The sequence below is a fragment of the Monodelphis domestica genome, chromosome 5, assembly GCF_027887165.1.
Source record: "Monodelphis domestica isolate mMonDom1 chromosome 5, mMonDom1.pri, whole genome shotgun sequence".
Lineage (NCBI taxonomy): Eukaryota > Metazoa > Chordata > Mammalia > Didelphimorphia > Didelphidae > Monodelphis > Monodelphis domestica.
Genome location: NC_077231.1, coordinates 180,518,963 through 180,532,625, shown reverse-complemented (window position 1 = coordinate 180,532,625; position 13,663 = coordinate 180,518,963). Strand labels below are relative to the sequence as shown.

General features: G+C 35.1%; 1 long non-coding RNA gene across 1 annotated transcript in view; it reads right to left on the bottom strand.

Moving 5' to 3' along the window:
• Positions 1 to 9,236, bottom strand: part of LOC103099916 (uncharacterized) — a 55,993-nt gene extending 46,757 nt beyond the window's left edge. Inside the window, exon 1 of the long non-coding RNA XR_008912265.1 lies at positions 9,047 to 9,236. This is a non-coding gene — a long non-coding RNA (uncharacterized LOC103099916). The remainder of the gene's footprint in view (positions 1 to 9,046) is intronic.
• Between the last annotated feature and the right edge of the window lie 4,427 nt (positions 9,237 to 13,663).

Here is a 13,663-nt window from a genome sequence, read left to right as displayed (position 1 = left end):
AGAAGACATGGGAATAGTTGGAACTTAAAAAAATAATAAGTGATCCATAACTAAAACCATCAGCAAGTATTATATGTATTGGAATAAGCTAGAAAACTTCCAAATAAGTTCATAGGTGAAGCACAGATGCCCCATTATCACCACTTTTATTTAATATAGTACCATAAATGCAAGCTATAGCAATGAGAGGGGGGAAAAGAGATTGAAGGAATTAGACAATTCAATGAGGAAACAAAACTATGACTCTTTCTAGATGATATGATGGTATAGTTAGAAAATCCTAGAGATTCAAGTAAAAATCTAGATGAAATAATTACCACCGACATTTCTCTATATTACCAGCAAAGCCCAGCAGCAAGAGATAGACAGAAAAATTCTATTTAAAATAACTTTAGATAATATAAAATATTTGGTAGTTCACTTTTCAATATAAACCCAGGAAATATATAAGCATAATTGCAATACACTTTTTATATAAATAAATGCAGATCTAAACAGTTGGAAAAATATCAATTGCTCATTAATGGGCTGAGCCAATGTAATAAAAATGGCAATTATAAATTAATTAATTTACTCATTCAGTGCCATGACAATCAAACTGAGAAAAAATTATAAACCTGGAAATATCACTTATAAAATGTATCTGGAAGAACAAAAAGTCAAGATATCAAAGGAATCAATGAAAAAAATGTGAAGGAAGGTTGTCTAGCAGTAACATCTTAAGATGCATTGCAATGTAATAATCATCAAAATATTCTGGTATCATCTAATAAATACAATGGTGGGTGAATGGAATAAATTAGGTGGACAATACACAGTGGCAAATGACCATAGTAATCTAATGTTTGATAACCACAAAGACTCAAGTTTTAGGGTCAGAAACTCATTTTTTTGAGAAAAAATTTCTGGAAAAACTAGAAAGGAGGTTGGGTGAATCTATGAAAAACCAACATTTCATACCAGACACTATGATAAGGTTAAAATGGGTACATGATTTAGATTTAATGGGTGATACCATAAGCAAATTAGAGTAGTATGGAATATTTGACCTTTCAGATCCATGGATAAGGAAAGATTTCATGTCCAAACAAGAAATAGAGAGCAATTACAGGATACAAAAGGGATAAATTTAGTTACATGAAAGAGATTTTGCATGCTTCCACAATGCAGCAAGGATTAGAATGAAAGCAAAGAATGTGGGGAGTTGGAGGGACGTAATGTTTCTCTGATAAAATTTTCATTTCTTATATACATGGAGAATGGAGTCAAATTTATAAGAAGACAAGTTGCTCTCCAATTGATAAATGATCAAATAACATAAATGGGTGTCAGTTTTCAAAACAACACATCAAAGCTCTTTATGGTCATATGAAAAAATGCTCAAATTCACTATTGATTAGAGTTGCAAATTAAAACAACTCTGAGGTGCCACATTATACCTAATAGATTGTTTAACATTAAAGAAATGCAAAATAGCAAATTTTGGAGGAGATATAGAAAAATCGGGATACTAATGCACTATTAATGAAATTGTGAATTGATCCAGTAATTCTGGAAAGCAATTTGGGACTGTGGCATAGGGGCCACAAAGCTATCTGTACTTTTTGACACAGAAATATTATTAGTATATCTGTATCCCAAAGAGATCAAAGATTAGGGAAAAGGATCAATTTGTACAAAAATTCTATTTGTGGTGGCAAAGTATTAGAACTTAAGGAGATGTCAATTAATTGGGCAATGGTTAAACAAGTTGTGGTATATGATTATAACAGAATATCATTATGTTATAAGAAATGGCAAGCAGGATGCTTTCAGAAAGACCTGGAGAGACTTACATGAATTGACACAAAGTGAAGTGAGAAGAACCAGGTGAACATTGTATACAGTAACAACAAAACTGTATAATAATTACCTGGGATTAGATTTGCTATTCTAAGCAATACAATGATTCAAGACAGTTCCAAATGACTTATAATGAAAAATGCTATTCACTTCCAGAAAAAGAGCTTGTGGAGTAGTAATATACATCAAAAATACTTTTTAAAAACTTTCCATATTTTGTGGGATTTTGAGCATGTTTTCTTTTTCAAGATGGCTAATATGGAAATGTTTTACATGGTTGAACATGTATAATCTATATCATATTTATTGGCATCTCAGGGAGAAAGGAAAGAAGGGAGAGAGAGAATTTAGAACTCATTTTTTTAAAAGTTAAAAAAATTAAAAAGTTAAAAAAATTTAAATTCACATAAAAAAATAAAAAGCAGAATTGACCAAATGATAAAAGAGATACACTGAAAAATAATTCCTTAAAATTCATAACTGGGCAAGTGGAAGTTATTGACTCCCCAAGACAACAAGAAATAATAAAACAAAGTTAAAAGAACAAAAGGGGGAAACGTGAAATATCTCATCAGAAAAGCAACTGATATGGATAATATATAAAAGAGAGCTAATTTAAGAATTATGAGACTACCCAAAAGTCATGATTAAAAAAAAGTACCTAGCTATCATATTTCAAGAAATTATACAGGAAAACTTTCCTTATATCTTTGACCCAGATGATAAAATAGAAAGAATCCCTCAAGCATCTCCTGAAAAAGATCCTAAAATGGAAATCCCAGCTATATTATATCCAATCAAGGAGAAAAATATTGCAATCATCTAGAAAGAAATAATTATTATTTTTATTTATTTATCAGCTTCCTCAGTAAAAAGCAAAGGAGGGTTTAGAGTATGTTATTCCAAAAGACAAAGGAGTTAAGATTACAACCAAGAATACCCTACACAGTAAAAGTTATTATAACATTTCAGGTGGGAAATTGTATTTAGTAAATTAGAAGACTTTCAAGCATTCCTAATGAAAATACTGACACTGAATAGAAAAAAAATGACATTCAAACATAACTCAGGAGAAGACAAACATGAAAGAGGAAGGGTAATTAATTTCATAAAGTTAAACTACTTTCATTCCTATGTGAGAAGAAAATCATGTAATTTTCAAGAACATTATCATTATTAGGGCAGTTAGAAGGAGTCTCTTTTGAGAGAAGGCAAGACTATGAGTTGGTTTTATTGGATCTCGAAAAATAAATTAAGAGTTGAGAAAAGGAATGCACTGGGAGGATGAGAATAGAGAGTAAAATGGGGAAGATTAGCTCACGTAAAGAAGTATTCAAGGAAGAGCTTTTAAAGTGGAGGGGGTAATTGTTGTAGGTAGTGGGCAATGCTTGAATTTCACTCTCATCAGAATTGGTTCAAATAAGGGATAGTAGGTTGGTAAAAATCTATCTTACTCAAGAGAGAAATAGAAGGGAAAGGGGATAAGAAAAAGGAGAAACGAATGATAAAATGGAAGGCAAATTAAAAGAATCAATGGACAGAAGCAAAGCAGACTTTTGAGAAAGGACAGAATAAAGAGAGAGGATAAGGAAAAGAAAATAGATTAGAGAGAAATATAATTATCATCATGAGTGTAGAAGGGATGATCTCACCTATAAAACGAAGTGGATAGCAGAATGGATTAGAATCTAGAATCCAACAATATATTGTTTGTAAGAGACACACTTGAAACAGAAAGACACACAATTAAAATAAAGATCTGAAGCAGAATCCATTATGCGTCAATTGATGTAAAAAAGACAAGTGTAGCAATTGTGATCTCCGACAAGAAAAAAAAAAGCAAGAATAGATATAATTGGAAGAGATAATCAGGGAAACAACATTTTGATAAAAGATAACATAGATAACAAAATGATATCAAAAACAATTATGATGAATTTCTTTGATATAGATCTCTTTTCTCAAATATATAGAGAATGGATTAAAATTTATAAAAACAAGAAGAATTCACCGATTAGTATATGCTTTAGTTATTTTCTCTCTCTCTCTCTCTCTCTCTCTCTCTCTCTCTCTCTCTATATATATATATATATATATATATATATATAGATAGATAGATCAATAATATATATTCTTTAGCAGCTTTCAGAAGAAGAAATCTAGGCTACCTATAATTATGAGAAAAAATGTTCTAAATCAGTATTTACTGATCTACTCTTAGGTACCACCTCACAAGCATCAGAAACAACAAATCTTGGAAAGGATGAGGGAAAATAGGCACACTAATGTACCTTTTGTGGAGTTTTGACTTGGTCCAATCATTCTGGAGAACAATTGAAAATTAAACCTTTTGACTTAGCAATATCACTACTAGGTCTATGAGCCAAAGACACCAAAGAAATAAGAAAAGAATCTATAGGTACAAAAATATTTATATCAATTTTTGTCATGGTAAATAATTAAACTGAGGAGATACCCAGCAATTGCAGAATTATTGAACAACTTGTAGCATATGATTATGATGGAGTACTATTGTGCTACAAGAAATGACTAGGTAAATGGTTTCAGAAAAATATGAGAAGACCTATATGAACTGACGCAGAGTGAAGTGAGCAGATCCAAGAGCATTGTGCTCAGTTACAGCAATATTGCAAAGATGACTAACTGTTAAAGATCTGGCTACTCTGATTCATACAATGATTCAAGACAATTCCAAATGACACATGATGAAAAATGCTATCTGCCTACAGAGGAAAAAAATTGATGAACTCTGGTTGTGAATTGAACTATACTTTTCTCACTTCCTTTAGTTTTTGTGATATGGTTAATATAGAAATATGTTTTGGATGATTTTTCCATGTATAATTGACATTATTTGACTTTTCAGTGAGTTGGGTAAGGGAAATAAGGATAGAGAGAATTTGGAACTCAAAATTTTAAAAAAGGGAACACTACGGGGGCAGCTGGGTAGCTCACTGTAGTGAGAGCCAGGCCTAGAGATGGGAGGTCCTAGGTTCAAATCTGGCCTCAGACACTTCCCAGCTGTGTGACCCTGGGCAAGTCACTTGACCCCCATTGCCTAACCCTTACCACTCTTCTGCCTTGGAGCCAATACACAGTATTGACTCCAAGACGGAAGGTAAGGGTTTAAAAAAAAAAGGGAATGCTAAAAACAAATAATACTTTTTTAAAACAGCAAAACCATTTGTTAAAAATAGGAGATAAGGGTGAGGGGAAACCTATAAACAGTTCACCTATTCCACTAGAATCTCTTCAACATCAAGAGGACTCAAAGATGTCCCTCAACATGTTGGTATTCTTAAAATGAACTTGTGAGAGCACATGAATGAAAATTACATAGGATGGATAAATAGAGGTTGTGACTTAGATAATTAGAGTGGATATCATCCAGATGTGACCACAGGTCTATTTGTGTATTTTGTACATAACTGTATAAAGTAAATAGTTCACACTTTATTATTCCTCTTTTTTTAAAAGAAGAGGTTAAATGATTTGTCCATGGTCACACTGCAAATTAATTTGAGAGCTAGCACTTGAACTTACCTATGTCATTGGACTCCAAGTCTACTGTTATTTCCCAGTATCATAGATTCTGACTGATAGGCTGATTGATTTATTTCTAATAGGGAAAATATTTTATTGCCTTTTTTAATGTTTGAGGAGTATTAAGTGAGGTGATAGAATAAAGGATGCACATTTTGATAGACTCCCTGGCCACCTAATTTGATAGTTTTAACCTCATAGAATTTTTTTCACAAAATTAAGCATATTAATGATGATGGATGAGCTGAGTTTTAATTCTATTGTTTCATGAGGTGGTCCGATTTTAAAGCTTTTATGTTACTAAGGAATAAAACTAAAATGATTTCTCAGTTTTAAAATGCCACTAGATTCTATTTTTGGGCAGGATGCAAATAAGGACCTAGTCTGAGTATTCTAAAATAAAAGTGTTCCTCCCAGTGCACTGAAGGCATGAGGCACCTTTTTCTCCCACAATCAACCCAAATGTTTCACCACTTAAAACAGATTCTCTTCTGCTGGGGGAACAATTCTGTTCATAGCAGTTTTTTGGAATAATGATCAACCCTCTTCATAATGACAGAAGTTTGAGCCTTAAAAAAATAAAATAAATAATTAAAAAGCAGAAGGGAGAGCTGACTGATTGGAACAGCACCAAATTTTTATTTTCAATGGCATTTGTAGTAGCAAGAAGTGACACAATTTGTGTCACTCTAGGAACTCGGATCACCAAATGCAAAGCTTAGCCCACCAAATTAAAAATAAAAGCAGCAGAAATGTAATTAGTTTGCTAAATAAATTGAAGGGGGTGGTGAAGGGCATTTCAGAACTAAACAGGGAACCTTAGCTTAACTATAAAGAGAAAACCATCTAATCAAGAGACAAGCCAACTGAAAACAAAGAGAAAGGAAACAATAAAATCTAACTTCTTAAAAAAAAGCAGAGGGAGAGATAATTGAACAAGACATTAAATAAAAATGAAGATTCAATTAGCAAAGGAGGGGAAAAGGAGAGAAATCGAAGAGCAATTCTCAGGGAAAGGAAAAGATGTGAAGTGAGTTTGGATCATAATCTATAAATAGCTTTTTATTTTATAAATCCTTCACGTTATGTATCGAATACATTGTGAGTCTCTCTTGCTTAATACATACTGTCTCACGGCACAGACCTTTTAAGGTAATATGCAGTAGTAAGCACAAAGAACTAGGTCTGAAAAATGACTTGGACTCCTCTCTTTCAACAACTAAGGAAAAAAAAATTGATGAGGTGAGAATCTGAGAACACCAGGAAAAAAAAAAAAACTGTCAGGAGGGCAGAAAAGGGATAAGTCTTCGAAGTCTATGAACTATTTAGAGAAAAATTACCCCTTTCTCCTCACTTATTAGTTGGGGGTCAGGGGAATAGAACTGTTAATGGAACAGAAACATGAAACTCCTTGTTGGGTCAAGGTGCCAAAAGGTCAAGTGGTGGTGATTCCCTTTACCCCAATTGTGCTTATCTAATGTTTTCTGAGACTACTGTGAATATTAGGATCTTTGTATGACTTAACCCTAGGTATAGGGAAAGAGATACCTAAGAAAGAAAAGTCAAATGGAAGGGGTATTAGTATTTTTCCTCTAGCCTCAAAAAGATTTGGGGGAAATCCTAGTAAAATTTGAGGGGAAAGAAATGCTACTTGTACCCTAGGAAAGAGTTTTGAAGTCATTTTCAAAATAGGAGATCCTATGACTCTTCCCTAAATAATACATTATCTTATTAGCAAGGCTACAACCAATTCCATTTCATCTGTCTTTTGTCTCTTATCCTTTATATGGACTCCTATGGTACTATAGAGTACAGATGGAAGGCACTAACAATTGGAAGGATCAATTGATAAAGAGGACAGAATTTTACAGAATCACAGGTTTTAACTCCAGAAAGAACATCTAATTCAGTATGCTTTGCTTTGCTATAAAATCAGACATGCTTTTAATAAATCCTTATTCTTGAAAAGTGTCTGGAACTTTCTACAAACTCTGTGGGGTAGTTTGTAGCAGCAAACAAATGCCTCTAGCAAAACTTTAATGTTTGGCAGTCCTTTGGAAAACATTTCATTGTTGGCCACTGGGGCTATTGGGTTTGAAAAAATTAAAGTAAACTGTGAGGAGAGTTAGGAAATGGTCTACAAATATTAACATTGGACTTAGTCTATTTTCTCTACATGAGAATAGTAGTAGATCAACCCTATACTTTAGAGAAATTTCAAAGAATCAGTTTCTCTCTCTCTGTCTGTCTCTTTCTGTCTCTGTCTGTCTCTGTCTGTCTCTGTCTCTGTCTCTGTCTCTGTCTCTGTCTCTGTCTCTGTCTCTCTCTCTCTCTATCTATCTATCTATCTTTCTGTCTGCCTGTCTCACCTTTACCTTCTGTCTTAGAATCTATACAAAATATAAGTTCCAAGGCCAAAGTTCAGTAAGAGTTTGACATTTCTGGTTAAATATCTTGCCCTGGGTCACACATAGCCAGGAAGCATCTGAGGTCATAACTGAAACCAGGACCTCCTCCAGGTCTACCTCTCTGTCCATTGAACCTCCTAGCTGGCAAAGTTCCATTTTCTTTAAGATGCAACCTAAATCATATGGTCTGAAGTAGGAAGGTAGAAGTAGTAGGAAGGTAAGAGAATTAATTTGTTTAATGCTGCCAAGGGATAAATAATCAATACAGCACAAATCACACTGGCTACAATTCTTTTCCTGAAAAACAAATAAACATAAATAATACAATAAGATAAAAACAAAAACCTAAAGAAATGTACAAATTATAACTCAATTATAGTAAATCCAGAGAGGCCAACCCAGAGACTCTGAATTAAGAGAATCTCCCTTCCAGGGGTGTACTGGAGTCAGCTCTAAACTGATTGCTAAATTTTCATTGTGAAAATTTATGCTTTTGAAATTGGCAAACACTACAAATCAGGGCTTGATTTATTGCTTTGTTTATTGTCTAGACTTAGAAAGTGATAGTGAGAATATCAAGAATGGAGATTAAATTCAAAAGTATGTCTTTGGACCTTCCCCCCCATCTCCCCTAAGAATTGATTGTTAAACATTTACCAGCATGCCTTCTGCTCCCTTCCCCAGGCAAAATAATGGGGAAATTTGTTACTGTTTGCTTTTTTCCATGCCACAGATCATAGGATTTGGATGCATAAGGACTGGTTGTTGTTTGGTTGTTTTCAACCATATCCAATTCTTTATAAAGCCATTTGTGGTATTCTTGACAAAGACATTATAGTGGTTTGCCATTTCCTTCTCCAGCTCATTTTATAGATGAGGAAACTAAGGCAAACAGTGTTAAGTGACTTGCCCAGGGTCACATAACTAGTAAATGTTTGAAGGTAGGTTTTGAATTCAGGAAGTTGAGTCTTCTTTAACTCTTCAGGCCCAGCCCTATTTCCTATTGTACTACTTATCTGCATATCCAAAAATTCGAACTTATTATTGTATTCCTCTATAAAAATATACTTTGAGGGATGTTTTTTTCTCTCTCTGTCTATGGTCAATATTTTCTGATCAGATGGTATATTCCTGAAATTGAAGGATTCTATTAATGATTTGTTTTGTGTTTTCCTTGAATTTCAAAGTATATTTCTATACATGCTATTGCGTTTATGTTTCATGTACTTTACCTTATTTTCACTTCTGTTATTTTATTTGTTCCTTATACAGCCATCCCATGAGCAGGTCTTGTCAAGACAAAACTGGGAATAGGAAAAATTTTATCCTTGGATTTCCTCTCATTAGCCCTCAAGGAATTTCTTTAGAATTTTTCCTTCCTTCAGATCTTTCCAAGAGTCTCAATAGGTGTGTCATTCCTCCAAGGCCCTGGATAATCAAGTTAGAAAGTTAATCCATGTAAGGTTTTACTCCTAATAGTTTAAAGTATAATTACTTATAAAGAGTTTATTTATTTAGAATATTTTTCCATGGTTACATGATTCATGATTTTTCCATCCCCTTTTCACTCCCTCCTCTCAGAACTGACAAGCAATTCCACTGGGTTATACATATATCATTGTTCAAAACCTATTACATGTTATTCATAATTGGAATAGAGTGATCTTTTAACACCAAAACCCAAATTATATGCTTTTCTTCTGTGTTTCTGCTCCCACAGTTCTTCCTCTGGATGTGGATAGCATTCTTTCTCATAAGTCCCTCTGAATTGTCCTTGATCATTGCATTTCTGCTAATAGAAAAGTCTATTACATTTGATTGTTCCATAATGTAATAGTCTCTGTGTACAATGTTCTCCTGGTTCTGCTCCTCTCACTCTGCATCACTTCCTGGAGGTCGTTCCAGTCTCCATGGAATTCCTCCACTTTATTATTCCTTTGAGCACAATAGTATTCCATCACCAACATATACCACAATGTGTTCAGCCATTCCCCAATCGAGGGGCATCCCCTCATTTTCCATTTTTTTTTGCCACCACAAAGAGTACAGCTAGTATAATTCCTTTTTAAGGGCTATATACATTTTAATACTTTAGGGGGAAAAGCCTTTCAGATTCCAAGGAATGAATTTACTATAGTGGAATTTCAATATTGATAACCTATTGTGATAGAACAAGACTGATGTAGCTTGCTTCCTCCAACACAACCTTTATGAGAGGAGGTCCATCTAGGGAAACTGAGGAACATAACTTCTTTGTCACATATTCTTGCTATGTATGATAGGCTAAGTAAACCTCCATTGTTAATATTCAATAACTTAGAAGTGCTTTGTTTTACCCCAACATCAAACTTGGACTTAGAGGGCATTGGCTTTAAAGCAACTCCTACAACATTTGGTATCATTTGGTAGATTGAGATGGGATGGGGTCTTGCTTCAGAAGAGTCCTGCAGATATGAAAGGGTAGGGTTGCCTGATCAAATGGCAGAACACTATGTTGCTTCTTGTTGCCAGAGCCTTCCTGATACTATGTAACACTTGCCATTTCTAGGGGACTGTCAACAGGTTCTGGCTCATATGGATGGATTAGCTTAGTAAGTATAGAGGGAGCTATCTGGGAGAGTAAAGAAAGCACCAAGGCAAGCATTTTTTAGTTGCAATTGTCTGCTCTGCAATGCAGTCATTCTGAAAGGAAATTGGGCCTGTGCATTCATCAGCTAAAGGTAAAATTCTTGGCTTTCAGGGACTGTTAAATGAAAGTCGAGAAGGGACAGTTAATGGAATTCCTGGGCTCAGGCAAGAGAAGCAATCCCTATAGATGGTGTGGAAACTAAGGAGAGCAGCCAAAGGTTCCCGTTGAGATAGGAGTCTTGAGGCTGAGGAAAAACAAATTTGGGGGAGAGATTTAAGACCTCCCCTGTGCCTTGATTGTCCCAAATTTATCCAAGCACTATTCCCAGAAGAAGGGCTTTAGTTACTCTACTTGCAAAGTCTTTGGAGCAACGGCTCCTGAGGCCATGATCACATGAGATAATGCTAAAAGGCTCTCTCTCATCTTTGGACTTCAATGTCTTTACAACTCTCTTAGAACCTCTTTTACATAACCAACTAAATTTGTAGACATTTCAGAAGGTGTATGTGCTTTGTCCCTTTTTATTTGGTTGATAAAGGAAAATTATTCACATCTGGACTTGAAAAGATGAGTTTTACTTGAGGTCAATTCGTGATATTTCTTAAATGATATAGTTTGATATATTGGACTTATTTACCACCACACACCTACAACTCAGTTGGCCAAGAGGATCCCTAAGCTATTGGCAATCTTAGGATTAAGTCAGTCTTCTGAGTGAAGTCCTACTACAATGGCTTCAGGCTTCAGAGAGGGCTCTTCCTGACCACACAACCAGAGGTGAGAGCTGATCAATTAGTGAAATTTGAGCAGGAGGTTGGGACAGTTGTGGCTTGAGCAAATACTGGGATCAGTGCAAATAGACACTGGGAATTGGGGTAGAATTCACAGAGCCAGTGCTACATTGCTAGATGGGCAGAAGGGAATGGCCACCATTCCCAGGAGGGAGGTTTGAGTGTGCTTCTGAAACATAGGATTAATAAGAAAGTAATTGATGGCTAGATCACGGGGGCACTTATAAAACTGTACAGGGAAATTAAATACAATGGTTCTTCAGAGCCTTCAAAACCTAAGGGATACTGTAAAACCTCTGCTTCATTTGGATCATTTAGATTTCTACAGAGAGTGGTCAGTAGAGGGAAATCTTGGTTCGGGCTCAGTATTCACAGGATCCCTTTTAATAACCTCTAGAAATGTTATAGTTGGTAGAGCCAAATGGAAACCTTTAAAGTTACTTATTTGAACCATCCCAGGTAGTTAACACCATATAGTATCAGTTCTCTAGTGGGGTGAAAGCTCTTCTCTAGTGATAGAGATGAAGGAATCTCAAGTAATTTATCCCTTCACAACCAACCCAGTGGAGAAGGCAAATAGTATTTAGCAATTTATTGAGGAATTTGAACAAAGCCATTCTACCTATCCTGATCAAGCTGTTCCTGACCTCATCATTGTTATTGATCAAGTAGCCCAAGACCAGGGTGGAATTATGAGGACTAGTAAAATTAGCCAGTGGTTTTCTTTCTTTCTTCAAATAGAAGAGGATCCCAGCTGGCAATATATTGACTCAAAAAACCATAAATTAATACTATTTATAATTTATGATTTTATTATTTATTTTATTAAGCACTTCCCAAGTATATTTTTATATAGTTCAGACTACATTAGAATTTTTCTGCCTGGCAACAAGTTTGACACCTCTGTGCTTAAAGAACAGGTTGAAACTATTAGTAGAATAGTAAAGGATGGAGTGGTCTAATGGTAATTTGGGTATTTGGGTGGTGACACCATGCTGTCAAGAGCACAGGATCATCTAATCCCTCTTGTTAAGGACAAGGCAGCTATTCTCAATCCATGTGGCCCAGATAACTGGTAGAGAGATGCTAGAGGTGATGGCCAGAGAACACAGGACTTGCTTTGAATTAAACTTGGGATTTACTTAAATGTCTTATGATGGTGAATATGAGTTGACTGAAACATATAACTGATAAAGCACTCCAAAGGAAAAATGGAGAAAAAACTATGATCAGGGAATTGTATAACAGGAAAAGAAGGTAGCCCATTCATGTTTCAATAGTGAAAGATAACAGGTCAACAGCCTGCCCATAGCTACCCTTATGATGTTAAGAGAAAGCAAAGAAGTTTCCCAGTATATTAGATGGAGCACCTATGGTAAAATTATGTTAAGACATGACCAAGAATCACATACAATGTATGGTATAGACATGAATTAGTTAAATTGGAATTATTGGAGGGGATCTCATCATTCCTGAAGTGATGAGATCACAGATCCATTTGAGCATTTATGTATGAACAGAATTCTCTTAGATTTTTCCAAGTGAATTATTTCCATAAATACTTCAAGGGAACATAAACTATTCTAAATATTGTTACCTAATCAGCACTTAAAGGATCAGAAAAGGAGTAGAGCTAAGATATGATCCTAGGTCCCAAGACTTCACATCCAGTATGCTTTTTACAGCCCTGGGCTACTCATTCCTCATGCAGATGACAGGCAGACCTTCCTTTACTTACTGTTGCTTGATTTTTGTACATCTCATATCTGCAAAATTTGTCTTGTCTCATTATCTTGGAGAACTGACCTGACCTTGTTGCTGTTGCTATTGGAAATACATTTTCTCTCTAAAATAGGAAAAAAAAAACACTTCTGGACCAGAAGCTAGGAAACTCTGAGTTCAAATTCAGATTTAGACATTAGCCCTGTAACTCTGAGAAAGTCAATTAATATGCTTACCTCAGATTCTTCAACTGTAAAATGATTATAATTCCAGGCTGGCATGAGGATCAATGAAATGATATCTGAAAAGTTCCTAGCAGAGTATCTGGGACATAGTGGGAACTATGTAAATCCTTATTCTCTCCCCTTTCTCTTCCCTTGGCTGCCACTAAGACAAAATGAAACTTCACTAAATGCTCCTCATTTCTTATCCTTGTTTCATTATTACCTACCCTGTTAAGTTGAACTCTTTCTTTTCACCTTTTCCTGGTGCTGCTGGTGGCATTGAGGAGTAAAGAGGAAGAGGTGCGATGGAGGAAAGAGGGGAGAAACAACCTCTTGCAGTTACTGAACCACTATTTCTTTTCTCATAAGAAAAATCAGAGTGAAAGAAAGGGTTGGGTTGAGAACTGGTCTGCCATTGAAATTAGGGACCTTTCAGGTCTTACCAGAAGAAAATATACATATGTATATATACATATGTATACA